This window comes from Castor canadensis, chromosome 12 (genome assembly GCF_047511655.1).
Source record: "Castor canadensis chromosome 12, mCasCan1.hap1v2, whole genome shotgun sequence".
Lineage (NCBI taxonomy): Eukaryota > Metazoa > Chordata > Mammalia > Rodentia > Castoridae > Castor > Castor canadensis.
This window is the reverse complement of record NC_133397.1, coordinates 66177330-66193513: the sequence shown is the minus strand read 5'-3', so window position 1 is coordinate 66193513 and position 16184 is coordinate 66177330.

Here is a 16184-nt window from a genome sequence, read left to right as displayed (position 1 = left end):
AAAATAAAAATAACTCCCTGCATTCTATCTGATCACAATGCATTAAAACTAGAACTCAACAACAAAAACAACAGAAAATATGCAAATAATTGGAGGTTGAGTAACACATTGTTCAATGATCAGTGGGTCACAGCAGAAATAAGAGAGGAAATAAAAGGGTCCCTGGAAGCTAATGAAAATCAAAATACAATCTACCAGAACCTAAGGGACACAGCAAAGGCAGTCCTAAGAGGAAAGTTTATAACCATGAGTGCATATATGCAAAGGACAGAAAGATCTCAATTAAATGACTTAATGCTATATCTCAAATTCCTAGAAAAGCAAGAACAAGCAAAACCCAAAACAAGCAGAAGGAGAGAAATGATTAAAATAGGGGCCAAAATTAATGAAATAGAGACCAAAAAAAACCATACAAAGAATCAAAAAAGCAAAAAGCTGGTTCTTTGAAAAAATAAACAAGATTACCTGGCAAATCTGACTAAAATGAGGAGGGAAAAGACCCAAATTAGCAAAATCAGAAAAAAAAAAGGGGGAGAAAACAATAAATACCATGGATACCCAGGGAATCATCAGGGACTACGATGAGAACCCAAACTTCAATAAATTGGAAAACCTTGAAGAAATGGACAAATTTCTAGATACTTAGGACCACCCAAAACTGAACCAAGAAGATATTAACCACCTAAGCAGATCTATAACACATAATGAAATTGAAACAGCAATAAAGATTCTCCCAAAAAGAAAAGTCCAGGACCTGATGGATTCTTAGCTGAATTCTACCAGACCTTCAAAGAAGAACTAATACCAACACTCCTTAAACTTTTCCATGACATAGAAAGGGAAGGAACACTGCCCAATATATTCTATGAAGCCAGTATTATACTCCTCCCAAAACCAGATAAGGACACATCCAAAAAGGAGAACTATAGGCTAATCTCCTTAATGAACATTGATGCAAAAATCCTCAGTAAGATAATGGCAAACTGAATCCAACAACATATCAGAAAGATAATTCACCACAACCAAGTCAGCTTCATCCCAGGGATGCAGGGGTGATTCAACATACATAAATCTATAAATGTAATACAGCACATTAATAGAAGCAAAGACAAAACCACATGATCATCTTAATAGATGCAGAAAAAGCCTTTCATAAGATCCAACACCACTTCATGATAAAAGCTCTAAGAAAACTAGAAATAGAAGGAATGTACCTCAACATTATAAAAGCTGTATGTGACAAATCTATAGCCAACATCATACTTAACTCAAGCCATTCCCCCTAAATTGAGGAATAAGATAAGGGTGTCCACTCTCCCCACTCCAATTGAACATAGTCCTGGAATTCCTAGCCAGAGCAATAAGGTGAGAAGAAGAAATAAAAAAAATACAGATAGGTAAAGAAATAGTCAAAATATCCCTGTTTGCAAATGACATGATCTTATGCCTCAAAGACCCAAAAAATCCACCCAAAAACTTCTCAACACCACAGTTTCAGCAATGTAGCAGGATACAAAATCAACTTACAAAAATCAGTAGCCTTTCTATACACCAACAATGAACCAACTGAAAAGGATATATTTAAACAATTCCATTTACAAGAGCCTCAGAAAAATTAAATACCTAGAAGTAAACTTAACAAAGGACATAAATGACCTCTTCAAGGAGAACAACAAACTACTGAAGAAAGAAATAAGGGAAGACTACAGAAGATGGGAAAATCTCCCTTGCTCATGGATTGTCACAATCAACATAGTAAAAATGGCTATACTACCAACAGCAATCTACATGTTCAATGTAATACCCATCAAAATTCTAATGACATTATCACAAAGATTGAAAAATCTACCCTAAATTTCATTTGGAAACACAAAAGACCATGAATAGCCAAGGCAATACTGAGCAAAAAGAGCAAATGCTGGAGGTATAATACTCAACTTCAAGCTACACTACAGAGCCATAGCAATAAAAACAGCAAGGTACTGGCACTAAAACAGACATGAAGAACAGTGGAACAGAATAGAAGACCCAGATATGAATCCACGCAGCTATGCCCACCTTATTTTTGACAAAAGCTCCAAAAACATATGATGGAGAAAAGACAGCCTCTTCGACAAATGTTGCTAGAAAAAGTGGTTATCTGCCAGCAGAAAACTGAAACTAGATCCATGTCTGTCACCCTGTACTAGTATCAACTTAAAGTGGATTAAAAACCTTACTATCAGTCCCAAAACCCTGCAGATAGTACACAAAAGAGTAGGAAATACCCTGGAAACAATAGGAATAGGCAAGGACATTCTCAGTAGAACTCCAGCAGCCCAGAAACTAAAAGAAAGGATGAACAAATGGAACTATATGAAATTAAAAAGCATCTGGACACCAAAGAAATGGTCTCTAAATTGAAGAGACCACCCACAGAGTGGGAGAAAATATTTGCTAGCTATACATCAGACAAAGGACTGATAACCAGAATATACAGGGAGTTCAAAGAACTAAACTCCCCAAAAATCAACCAAATAAGAAGTGGGCAACTGAACTAAACATTTCTAAGGAAGAAATCCAATGACCAAAAAACATATGAAAAAGTGCTCACCATCCCTGGCCATAAAGGAAATACAAATTAAAACCACACTAAGATTCTACCTCACCCCTGTTAGAATGGCTATCATCAAGAAAACCACCAACAACAAATGCTGGCAAGGATGAGTGGAAAAAGGAACCCTCATATGCTGCTGGTGGGAATGCAAGCTAATCCAGCCACTATAAAAAACTAAACATAGATCTGCCATATAATCCAGCAGTACCACTCCTGGGGATATATCCAAAGGAACGTGACTCAAGCTATAACAAAAGCACCTGCACACCCATGTTTATTGCAGCACTATTCACAATAGCCAAGTTATGGAAACAGCCAAGATGTCCCACTACTGACAAATGGATCAAGAAAATGTGTTATTTATACACAATGGAATTTTACTCAGCCACAAAGACAAGTGAAATTTTATCATTCGAAAGTAAATAGATAGAAATAGAGAACATCATCTTAGACAAAGTTACCCAGGCTCAGAAGGCCAAAAATCACATGTTCTCCCTCATATGCAGATTATAGACCCAAAACAAATACGGTAATATTATTGGACATGGGTCACACACTAAGGGGAGAACGCACACAGGAGGAATAGGAAAGAGAAGGAAACCTGAAACTTGAATGTGGTTGATGTGCTCCCTGTTTAGAAGCAAATAAAGTAATCTTAAATTAGCAGAGACCACTATGGGAAGGTGACCAAGAAGTTGAGAAGAGGTCTGGTACAGATGACCCAATGCAGGTTGCAATACACAAGTGCATGGAAGCAACGCTAGGAATCTCTCTGTATAGCTATCTTTGTTTCAAGCTAGCAAAAATTCTATCTCTTTGTTATTATTTCTTATGTTCTCTTGAACAAAATCGGAGAAGAAGAAGGCAGAACAGGTTCTGCCTGGAAGCAAGGGGTTGGGGGGGTGGGGGAGGCAGCCTAAACAATGTATACACATGTAAGTAAATGTAAAAGCAATAAAATAAAAGGAGAAGGAAAAAAACAATGATGTACCGTATCTTGAAAATTGCTAAAAGTAGATTCTAAATGTTATTACAAAGAGAAGATCACTATGGGAGGTAATGCAGCATATGTTCATCAGCTCAATTTAGCCACTCTACAATGTAAGCATATTTCATTTTCAGAGAGATGAAGAATGTACCAGAAATGAAGAAGCAAGAAGAAGCAACATGTTGTACAAAATAAATATGTATAATTTTATTCATTAATTTGTAAATCAATAAACTTTAAAAATAATTATGTTTAAATTTTTAAATTAATATCTTAAGACATAAAAGATGATTTAGATAAAATAACTTACCATATTACTGAAAAAACTATTCAAAAATAAATAAATTTAGGGTAATATAGATGGATAATTAAACCAAACATGTTTTCCTGTGTTTACTTCCCTTTTATATTTCCTTTATATTAGTTATCTATTTATATCATTTTAGCATTTTTTCTAGGCAAATTGATAATGTTTTCATTTTAAAAGCATTGTGGGATTGTTAAACAAAAGACACATAAGTCATCACGTTTTTCATTTGTTTTTTAATTGTATTATCAATATTTTCCTAGCAGAGATTCTAAATTTTGTGCACAAATTTAGTAAGTATTAATTCATTAATCCTTATGTTCTGGAGTTCAAAGATTGTACCTTCAAGTTACCCTGTTCTTTTTTCTAGCACACCACAGATCTCTCTAAAAGAATCCTTGAGCATCATCCACCATTTTCAGTAAAATATAACTTGCTACATAATTTGTGGCACTCAGTGCAAAATAAAAATTCAACAAAACTTTTGAAGAATTTCCAGACAGTAACTGTAGAGCATTAAGCCAAATGCGACCCTTCTAAGCATGGAGCCCTGTGCAGGTGCATAGGTCACATAGGTCACATACCCATGGAGCCAGCCTTGTCCCACCACAACTAACAGATGAGAGGTACTTGATCCAAAGACTGCAGGTGTAAGTCTGGCCTACAAAGTCTGGTGTAAAAACTCTACTCGGTAATCTGTCCCACACTGAGTGCCAATGGGTGGAATCAATCAGATTCACATTTTTGATGAGTTTAAACTTGGGAGAGAGGAAGAGAGAAAGAGCAATACAGAGAAGGAGGAAATCTTCCCAATGTATAGTTACTTGACAAATCACCATTAATGCATCTTGCCCTCCACTGCTCGCCTTTACCACTTACATCTTGCATACAGAGTATTGGTTTATTTTCCTGGATTTTAAATTCTATCTTACTGAGTCCTTCACTGACTTGAATTGGTCAATTTTTTGGTGTCTTCATTATTCAAGGACAAATTCTAGCTTTTTCAGTTAAGACGCTAGGTGCATGAATATACATTTACAGGATTTTTTGCAAAAAGGTCAAAAATCAAAGGTTATATACTGATAGTGTTATGCTTAAAATGCCTACTGGACATTCAAATAAGGATGCTGAGCGGGTCTGGAGGCCAGAGAGAGTTAATGGTCACTTGCACATAATTATTATTTATAGCTGGGACTAGATGGGCCCACCTAGAAAAGTAAGGAAACAGGCCATACTAGAGATCAGGAATGGTGTCTGGACCTTCAAAATTAAGACAGATGACTGGCAGGTACTGGGAATTTCTCCCCTCTTATTTGGTTGTGTTTTTAATATTTTACTTTTTTTTTGGCTTTTTTTTTAACCATAAATAAGCATTGTGCATAAAGTCTTAAAAACTGAAGGCCATTTCCATTTTATTTTTATAAATCTGCACTTACATATTTTATTATATGTTTAAAATACCTCAATAAAAATGCAAATGTGAAAAGATATAATTGGTAAGGATTTTTCTTATAAAGATTTTATAGTTTCTGCTTTGAGAACAGGACAGCATGAATTAAATGTGAAAACACTCCTAATATATACTGTTAGGGCTTTTCTTTCGGGGTTTGTCCCCCCTTGTCAGAAAGAAACACTTCTTTAAAACATGAGATTGTGTACAAAGGAAAACATAAGCAAGTTTTTTAAAACACATTAGTGCAAATATGTCAACACCGTAAGTCTAAGTCAATTAAGGAAACCAAGTTGTGCTCTTGCTTGGCCAACGTAAAACAAATGCATACCCCATCATCAGTTCATTTATGCTTTGATCCTCTTCACACTTAAAGTCTGGTGGGAGAGCCAAATACTAAACCAGAAATTAATTGACATAAAATTTAAAAAGAAGGCTTAATGAAAGGAACAACCGGAGGAAACACAAATACACTGTGGGAGAGATATTGAAAGACAAGTAGTAGAGTGGGCTGAACAACGACATCCAAAATGTGACCATACTCCAGTCCCCAGAATCTGGGTGTGTTAGCTTTCTCTTATCATAACAAAATATCTGAGACAATCAGCTTTAAAACAGGAAAGATTTATTTTGGCTTGTGATTTCATAGATTTCAGTCCACAGTCATTTGACCTTTTGCTTTGGGTGTGGGGCCAAACACTACATTATGGTGGGAACATGTGGAAGAGAAGCTTTCTCCTCTCATGGTGCAGAAAGGTGCCAGGGTTCCAATATCTCCTCCATAGTCTCCCCTATGACCTAACTTCCATCCTTAAGACCCCAACTCTTTTTTTGGGGTAGGGAGCGGGGGCAGTAGTAGGGGTTGAACTCAGGGCCTTATGCTTGCTAGACAAGTAGTCAATGACCTGAGCCACTCGCCAGCCCCTTCTGTGTTGGTTACTTTTAAGATAGGGTCTTGCTTTATACCTGACTGGCTTGCATCATGACTCTCCTATTTGTGCTTCCTTAAGTAGCTGGGGATCAGAGGTGCAGGCCACCATGCCCAGCCATTGGTTGAGATAAGGTCTTCCAAACCTTTTTCCTGGGCTGGCCTCAAACAGCAATCTTCCTGATCTCTGCTTCCAAATCATGGTACTGGGAATATTACCTGATGTGGCAAAAGAGTCTTAGTCAATATAATTAAGGACACTGGGAAGGGGAAACCATCTTGGTTTATCCAGGTGGGCCCTACATGTGATTATAATAATCAGAGGGACACAGGAGGAGCTAGAGTCGGAGAGAAAGTTATGTGATGATAGAAGTAGAGATGGAAGTGATGTAATTTAAAGTTGGAAGAAAGACCCACCAACTAAAGAACACAAGTGGCCACTAGAAGTTGAAAAAGGAAATACATATTCCCCTCAAAGTCCCCATAAGGAACCAACCCTGCTAAACCTGACTTTAGTCCAGAGCAACTTATTTTTGAGATCTGGCCTGAACTACAGGAGAATAAACGTTGACGGTTTAAAGTCTCCAAGATTGAGGTAGTTTGTTCCAGAAGCAATAGGAAATTAATACAAGGAGGGATTATCCAGAAGAGGCAGGGGTGTGGGATGGTTTCTGTGAAGCAGTAGATGCCCAGTGCTTCCAGGGGAAATAAATCGGGCTGTCAGTGCTTTGTAGCTAATATGATCTGCTTTCTATTTTTTTACTACAAACTATTCTGGTAAGTCACTACTTCAGATTCTTCCTTAACAGATTTCACTGGCATAACTCTGAGATTGGCACCCAGGTTTTGGAAAATGTGCTCAACTAAAGAGGCCCAGGTCCCTGCAGCTGTGGAAAATTACAGTTCTGTGGTTTCAAGTTAGTTTCTTTATGCTTAATATGTAGTTAATTCTACTTAATGTATGTTACAAAAAATAAATATATCTGTCCTAGACTAGATGCAGTAAATATTTTTAGTATACAGTAAACTCCCTTTGTTTATGGATTCATTATGTAGTTTTGACCAAGTGCAGTCCAAAAAATAATATTTTTTTAAAAATCAAAAGAAATTTCAAAATTAATTAAATTCCTACACACACATTTCTCAGCTCAGCTGATGCAGAGAACTCTCAGTCCTGCATTATACTCAGTTGCGTGTAAATCATTGTGTGATCTGCTGAGTGTTTCCCTGTCCTTAATTTTATGAAAATATGCCTTCTGAAGAGAAAATGGTTCCCCAAAAATAAGATAAACATTTTGGTAATCTTCCCAAGCCAAAAGGGACATATAATGTGCTTAATTTGTGATAAAAAGAAAATTTTAGATTTGTTGAAAGGCAGCATATCTTTAGCTGAAGTTGGGCAGTGTTATGGAAAAAATGTATCAAGCATCCACAGTACAGTACTGAACTCTAGGCATCCTGAGGATTGGTGGACTTTCTTTGGTAGAGGCCTCCTTGGAACCATACGCCAAGGGTCTAACATAATTGGATTTTCTAATACAGATGTTCTTCAAGGTATTATGAGTATACATTCCAATAAACTCATGATAAGTACAAAAAACAGTAAGTAAAAATGCATTTAATAAAACTTACCTAGAGTATTGGGGATTTTTCCTTGTCATCAAGAGGCTGATTGGAACTGGGTACCACATACTGGTATTGTGAAAGAGAACCATATCACATATCACTAGCTCAGGAAAAGATCAAATTTCAATGTGTGACTTCTACTGAGTGTGTATTGCTTTCACACCATTATAAAATGTAAAAATCATAAATGGAACCACCCTAAGCCAGGAACCATCTATACTAATACTTAAACTTTAGGGGAATAAAGAGTGTGGAGGTTGGGAGGAAGGATGGGGTGAGGTTGAAGGAAGAAGACAGCTCTAGATCATGCCAGACCTGGAAGATCGTGTCGATAACTTTCTTAATCATAAAGGCAATGGGAAAGACATGAATTATTTTAAGCAGTTGAATGATCTTTTTCAAGAAAGATCACTGTAGCTCTTGGATAAAGACTAGCTTGTACTGGAAACAATAGGGAAAGCCACTTTGAGTCAGTCAGAAGGAGGAACTATTAATTCTAAACATAGATTCAGGGGAAGTAAGATAAAGATGTAAGAGTGGGGCTTCCTGTCAGGGATAGGTAAGCAAGAGCAGTGCCCATGCTAACCACTGATGGGATACATGCTGAGGGCTTTACTCTACAATAACAAGGGTCTATAATCATTTTGCCTAATACATCTTGCCTTTCCCTTTGATAAATGCCCCAGTGGTTTAGGATGGCTTTCTATGGTGTGTGGACATGGTATGAGGAGAAATAATTTGACTTATTTTAGAATCAACTTCACTACCTCTTAGGTCAGTGATCAGCAATCTAGAGACCATATACCAAATTCATCCACTGCCTCTTTTTATGTTAGATGTTTCTTATTTATAATCTATGCTTTCAATTCTTGTATCTCACAAATTTTGATAAATCATATTTTCATACAAATTTAGTTCAAAATATTTTGTGTCCCTGGGGGCCTCTTATTTGATTAATAAGTTATTTAGATATATGTTACTTAATCTCCAAATACCGTAGCATTGTCTAGCTGCTATTTCTTACTAGTTTCATCTTGCTGTGTTCTGAGAGCATCTTTTGTAGGATTTCTATTATTTTAAAGTATTTGGGTGTGCAGTGGCCCAAAATGTGCCCTATCTTGATGAACTTTGTGAACTTCACAAAGGTATATATTCTGCTGTAAAATAATTTAGATAACATAATCTGTATCAATTACATTGAGTTGATTGATGGTACTGATTAATTCAATTACATCTTTACTGATTTCATCTGTTGTATATCTACTGCATATCCACTAAAATAGTAGATATGTCTATTTCTCCTTAAAATTCCATAAATTTTGCCTCACATATTTTGATGTTCTGTTCTTAAGGACTGTTATTTCTCCTTGGAGAATTGGCAACATTTTAGTTATATGATGATCTTCTTTTCCCCAAATAACTTTTCTTGTTCTGCAGTTTGTTTCGTCTGAATTTAATATAGCTACTTCCATTTCCCTTGGATTAGTGTTAGGAGAGTTTATCTTTCTTTATTTCTCGGACTTTTAATCTGTGTATTTCTTTTCGTTTGTTTTTGTTTCTTTGGTTGTCTTGGTTTTTTGAGATAGAGTCTCACTATATAGTCCAGGCTGGCTTTGAACTCAAAATCCTCCTGCCTCGGCCTCCTGATTTCTGGGATTATAGAAATGAACCACCATACCCAGCTTCTATCCGCATATTTCTATTTAAACTAAGTTCCCTATAAATATATATAGGAAACATATATAGGCTTTGGTAATCTCTTTTAGTTTGTGTATTACACTCTCTTTTTGAAAATAAATGTCGGACTATAACTAAAATCATTTAATATTATTTATAGCTGATTTTCTGCTACAAGGACAAAATATTTATTGGCTGGCCTTTTATAAAACAAAAAAGTTTGCCAAACACTATGAGACCCTAGCCCTCTATTATTTGGTTCTTTTAAATGATTCCTGATAGTCTTACTTTAGTTCATGTCTTCTCTCCAAATTGGAATCATTCACAATTCTACTGACACAAAAATTGAGGACAATATGAACAAACTTTTACTTGTAGCACACAAAAAAGAAAACATATCTCCACAACACATGGCCTTATTCTAGCCATGTCTAGGGTATGATGCAAAATTATTATGGGTGATATTAGAAGTAACTAGCTATGTATTTGCAAGGTGGTACCTGGTATATGAGAGAAAATTACCATCTAAATTTATTCTATCAATGAAGAACTGCTTCTGCACATTTCATTACATCTTCTTCCTGTCCCCCAGTTGTAATCCTGCTTGTGTCTCCATGTATGATTATACCAGCTGATGATCCCGGGCCTTCCATTAATCATATGCCAGCAATTTAAATGTATGGACTTTTAAAAGAAACTCTGTTACTCTGGGAAGGCAAATAATGAAGATAATTCTTCTGTGGCTAGCAATGATAAGCTGATGTCAGCTTTCATGAAAGAGCTTATACAGGCTGCATCCATGTTTCTTCCAACCACAGCTCAACTTAACAGAGACTTAACATTGCTACCCATTAATATATTATTGACCCATAGATATTGATGATGACAGGACTAGCCATTATGCCACAATTAAAAGCTTCCTTCAATGAGAAAAGAAAAATCACCCCAAATATAAATTGTAAAATGTAGCATTAAATATTTATGAGAAATGCCCCCAAGATGCTGAGTGTAGCAGTTGCATAATGAAAGTGTCACATATTTTGGAGAAGGATTATTCCCCACTGCTGCACAATCAAGGAATTTTTAAGTGACCTATGAGTAAAATAAAAGGGGAGGGGAGAAAGGGTGATTACAAATTATTAAAGCATGTACACCGTTTGATTACCAGCCACTGCAGTGTGAAATGAGTTGGTTTTAGTCCAGCTGTGCCTACTGATAGTTATCATCAAATTCCCTCCATGAGTGCCTGATGAGTTGGCCCCAGCAAGAGAGGTCTGCAGAGGAGGTAAAGGACTGGGTGAGGATAACCCAGTCAGAGCTCTGTGTAGGAGACAAACAGGGACGTATTCATCAAGATCATAGTCAGCCTGCTTCGTGGTCCTGAAAGACAGAGCCGATGCAGACTGGCTATCAAATTTAGAAAATGTTCTGAGAACAAGGAGTACTCTAAAAAAAAATTTTACATTTTCAAGTGAAAAGGAGTTGCAAGTGACCTTAGAAAGCATGTGATCAGGGATTCTCTGTGCTGACTGATGATCAACATGGCTAAACATGACATATTTCTTAACTAGGGGGCAGTTCTGTTCAGACAAAACCATTAGCAATAGAGCTCTGGAGTGTGATCTAAAAACAAACAAAAATTCCCAGTTTGATAGGTTAAATGACTTTCTACTTACACAATTGAAGTGACCTCAGTTGTGGTAAATTATACTTCTCCACTCTTTGACTTTGGGCCAGTCCTTGTGATATGTAGGAAAAAGTGACATTGTCATTATGCTGACTTCAAACCTAGACTTTTAAGAAGTCACATGTGTATCTGCTCATAATTCTGGTGTCTCTACCATTGACATGGAAAAAGCTTCTGTTGTAGCTTGGAAGTAATTATGGAGTAAGTATCAGTGGAATGGAACCACCCCAATCCCCAACTGATCCACTCTTACAAGGCAGGAGAGAGAGCTACCTGTGACTCAGCTGACTTGAAGACATATGAACCAACCCAGCTAGACCAGTGGGACTTCCTCGGTTGAGTTACAGATGGGTGGTAAGTAGGTGCTTATTGCTTTATGCAAGGAAGGGTTTTGTCTGTGACTGCAGTTACAGTAGGTGGTGATGCAGGCAACACATAATACACCTGGGAATTCCAACAATTCCTACTCAAGTTTAGCAGCACACAGACCAACATGGGTAGCCTCCTAGACAGATGTGGGTGTTTGATTTCTAAATAAAGCTTTATTAGAACACAGCTGCCATTGATTTACCCATTGTCTACAGTTGCTTTCTTGCTGCAAGGACAGTCTGCCAAATCCTGGTCAAGTTTGAAGTCCTTAAATTTAGCATAAGAAAATGTAGACAAAGAAAGAATAAATACTTTTGCAAAAGTTACAAAGCATAGACTCTACTACAATGAAGATCTCTGAATTCTTAAAACAATGTTTTTCACACTGACACATTTTTTAACAAATTTGAAAATTATTATTTTAAGAAAGAGATTCTCAAGCAGCACTTTTATTTTGCTCTTATATGTGTTCTTTTTCTATTTCCAAAACTTGCCCTAAGCTACTTTTCTGATTTAAAAAAAATTAACATTTATACTAAAGTTACAAAAGAAAAAGTATTTTTGTGGCCTTCCTCTGGGCTATTCATGTTGTAACAGAGAACTTTATTTGGCCCCTCCAAGTAGAAAGCTTTGGAGTGTTAGATGCCAAAAGATGCCCAGTGATGGAGGAATGTGGCAATTGTTGCAAGCACACAGGTATATTGCTGACTTTCGCCTCCCAGTCTCAGATAGAAAATGCAGCCCATGAATGTATTTAGTAGATTAGAAGCTCTGCTAACCCACTTAAGAGAAGTTAGTAATGTCTATTTTTTTCTTCCAGAAAAAAGATTAATCTTTATTTGTGAATAAAGACAGTTATCTTTATTTATATCCAATGCTGCATGATTATTAAATCACAGAGCATTAACACAGTTCACATACATAAGGTTGTGCTGTAACTAAGATCAACCACCAAGAATTACTTTAATGACTCTAAACTGAGACAGGATGACTCTAAGTAAGAGAAAAAAAATCTAGAGAATGCAGGTCAAATACAAACAGCATGCAGAAATACTTGGTGGCAATTTGGTTCCTTGAACTCCTAGGAGATTTTCATTTAGGCATTACTCCTTAATACCCAATAATCTTTCTTTAAAGAATTTGGAGGGCTTACTTAAACCAGACACTGCATTGGAGAAATACAAGTAATGCTTACCTTGCCCCATAAATTTCCCTCTCCTGTCTCACACACACACCCATTTCATTTAATTACTCATGGAAAGGCCAGAATAGTAATATCAATTAAACCAATAATGGGTTGACAATCCATACAGTGTCTTTTTATTTTGTTTTGTTTTGTTTTTGTCTTATCTGTTTGTGCTGCTATAACAGAATATTGCAGAATGAATAATTTATTAAAAACAGAAGTTTCTTACAATATCGTTGATTGGATAGATGAAGATCAAGGGACTGGCAAGTTCAGTTGTCTGGCGAAGGCTGCCCTCTGCTTCCAAGATGGTACCTTATTGCTTCAGCCTGGAATTCTGTGTCTTTACATGCTGGAAGGAAGAAGAGCAAGAGCACCACATTCTCTGGGAAGCTTCTTTCAAAAGGGATATTGATGAGGAAGGAGCCATTGTGGCCTAATACCTCTTAAAGGTGCCACCTGTTAATACTGTCACATTGTCAGCACTTGAATTTGAAGGGGATACTTTCAAATCACAGCAAAACTCAAATTCTAAATTCCATCTAATTCCTAAAATATGTCCTCTGGAAACTGGTATTCCTTTAAAATTGTTCAAACTCAAGCAAATAGGAGCCTTTCATACCATTCTGACCCAGCAGTTAGATTAGAATGTTTTATAAACAGACAATATAAAATCTGTGTTCTGAAACTAAAATCATGTCTCAAGACTTTCATTTCTATCAGAGTTAATCATAGTGCACTTGTATTTACAACTTGCCTTATATATAGCATGGGTGCTATCTCATTTAACCCTCACAAAATGACACTTAATAATCCTCACCATTATATACTTACTGTGCACAACTAAGGCTCAGAAAGGTGATACATGCTAGCTAGGTAAACTATGGAAGGCTGAGGTCATTGTTAAGAATGCATCACAGCTCAGTTTCTTCCTCTTTTAAAATTGCTTCTCTTTACCCACAGGACTCCCAATAACATCCAGTATGCAAAAATCTCCCCAGAGTCTGTTTCCAGGGAACGCAACCTTCAACAGTCTAATTCAAGTCTCAGAAGGAGAGAGCATGTGTGATTACAAACAATTAGCCTGAAAAACTCCCATTGCCTTTTCAAATTCTCTAGTTTATAGAATCTACGAATTTGAGAACAGCAAGTGACTTCAGAAATTAAGTAGATCAGTGGTTCCCATAGTGAACATTTATATTCTTCCTGTCTACCTATTTTAAGTCTTACAGTGGTGATCAGTCATTATTGACCACCTTAACTCATGAAGCACTCATAATACCGGCTATTATTAGTATGTTTCACATTTGCATAATGCTTTGATATTTATCTTTGAATGTTCACAACCATCCTCTGAGAAAAGTAATTCTTAAGCCATTTTAAAATTAATGCCATTGAAATTGAGGGAGGTGAAATAATGTGTTGTAAGCCTTAAAGCTAGGAAATAGAAGGTAAGAAAATAAGATCAAGTTTTTCCAATTTTAATGTGTGTTCTCTTTTTCACATTTCACAGTGGTCTCTGAATGTGGTGGTATCTTATCTTATAAAGACTTTGAATCCAAGCCCAGGAGAAAAGGGAAGTTACATAACACAGATAAATAAGTGAATATTTTAGATTGAACAGAGCTAGCATTCCATTTGTGTTATGTTTTGAAAATTAAATGTCCCCCACAGGCTCATGTTTTGAATTGCTTGGTCCTCAGCTGGTGGTGCTCTTTTGGGGGCATTGAAGGAACTTTAAGAGGTGGGGCTCTTCCTGGAGGAAGTAGGTCACTGGTGGTATGCCTTTGAAAGGTATATTGGGTCCTCAGTCCCCTCCTTTTTCTCTGCTTCCTGGTCACCAAGATGTTAACTAGCCTGCTCCACCTTGCCCTCCAGGCCACGATTAAACCAAGAGACAAAAATAAATCCGCCTTCTTTTAAGATGTTTCTTTCAGGTATTTTGGTCACAGCTGTGCATAAGTAACAATTTAATATAAATCTTTACCCAATTTCAGAGTGCTATTTCAGCTTTTATTACTAACTTGCCAAATGTGCTTCTTAACATAGTCAATACAGACTTGAAGTTTCTTGAATAAATGGATAGGTGACCTCTGTAGAAATATGCCTTATGGTATTTTCTCCAAGAAAGTTCTTAGGTAACTTCCTGGTAACATCTATGTGGGTATGAGTATTTAGCTACTCATACCCCAGAACTCTATTAAAATAGCCAGCATAAAATTAACACAAGGGAAAGCCTGCATGTGACATAGAATCAAAGGGAAAATGCAGCTTAAACATGGAGCTGGAGCGTATATGTTAAAACACAGGTGATACTGATTGAGAGAAATCAGTACCTATACTTCCTACTCCTGCTAAATCTTCCTAATCTGGAAAGTGTGCATCCAGATCATGGTAGAGGAAGGAATAGCTCAATTAAAACTTAACTGCCCACTGCATAAAGCAAGTAACGGTTTTAATAACACATTCAAAAGATGCTCAAGTCCCAGATTTGTAAAAACTGCAGCTACTAGCTGAAAGACAACAGGAATCAGCAGGAATGAGGTTGCAAACTAGTTCAGCCAAAACATGAACAGCCAGCCAGACAGGAAGAAAAACAAAGAAAGGTGGTCACTTCTGCTGAGGTTCCCCAAAGAGAAACACAAAACCACACTGAAAGGAGTGGATCATTCAAAAATCAGTGACGAGACAGATGACAGAATCCAGGGATCTTTCAATAATGATAGATATTCCACGTCATTCAGTACATAAATAATAATGCTATAAGGAATAATTTCTTGTTATTTTAGATGTGACAATGATGTTGTGATTATATTAAAGTACTCTTACCTTTTACAGATAACTAAAGAAATATTTTAGATGAATAATATGACATCTGGAACTCACTTCAGAATATTTAGAGAGGGGAGGAGTGGGTCAAGGAATATATGAAATAAGACTAATCATGCATTTATAATTTTGAATCTGGGTCATAACATGCATGAGGGGTTGTTGTACCATTTCCCGATATTTTCATAATAAGAAATTTAAGAAAAACCAGCTCTAGGACAATTAAACACTTAAACATAAACAACAGCACCATAAACTTTTGGGAAAATATTGGTAAATGTGTGTAAGTGTTTCAAGGTATAGTCATATATGTAGAAACCATCAAGGAAAAATTAACATATTTAACTGCTCTTAAATGGAAAATATCTGTATCTACCCATAGTTATACACATAAGTAGATAAACATGCATATATATTTTTTCAAAAATAATATCAAAGAAAATGGACCATAATGTAAATTTGTAAACAAATTTTAAAACTAATATAATACAATACAAATTTTATATCTTTTTTTTTTTTTTTTTTGCTGTACTGAGGTTTA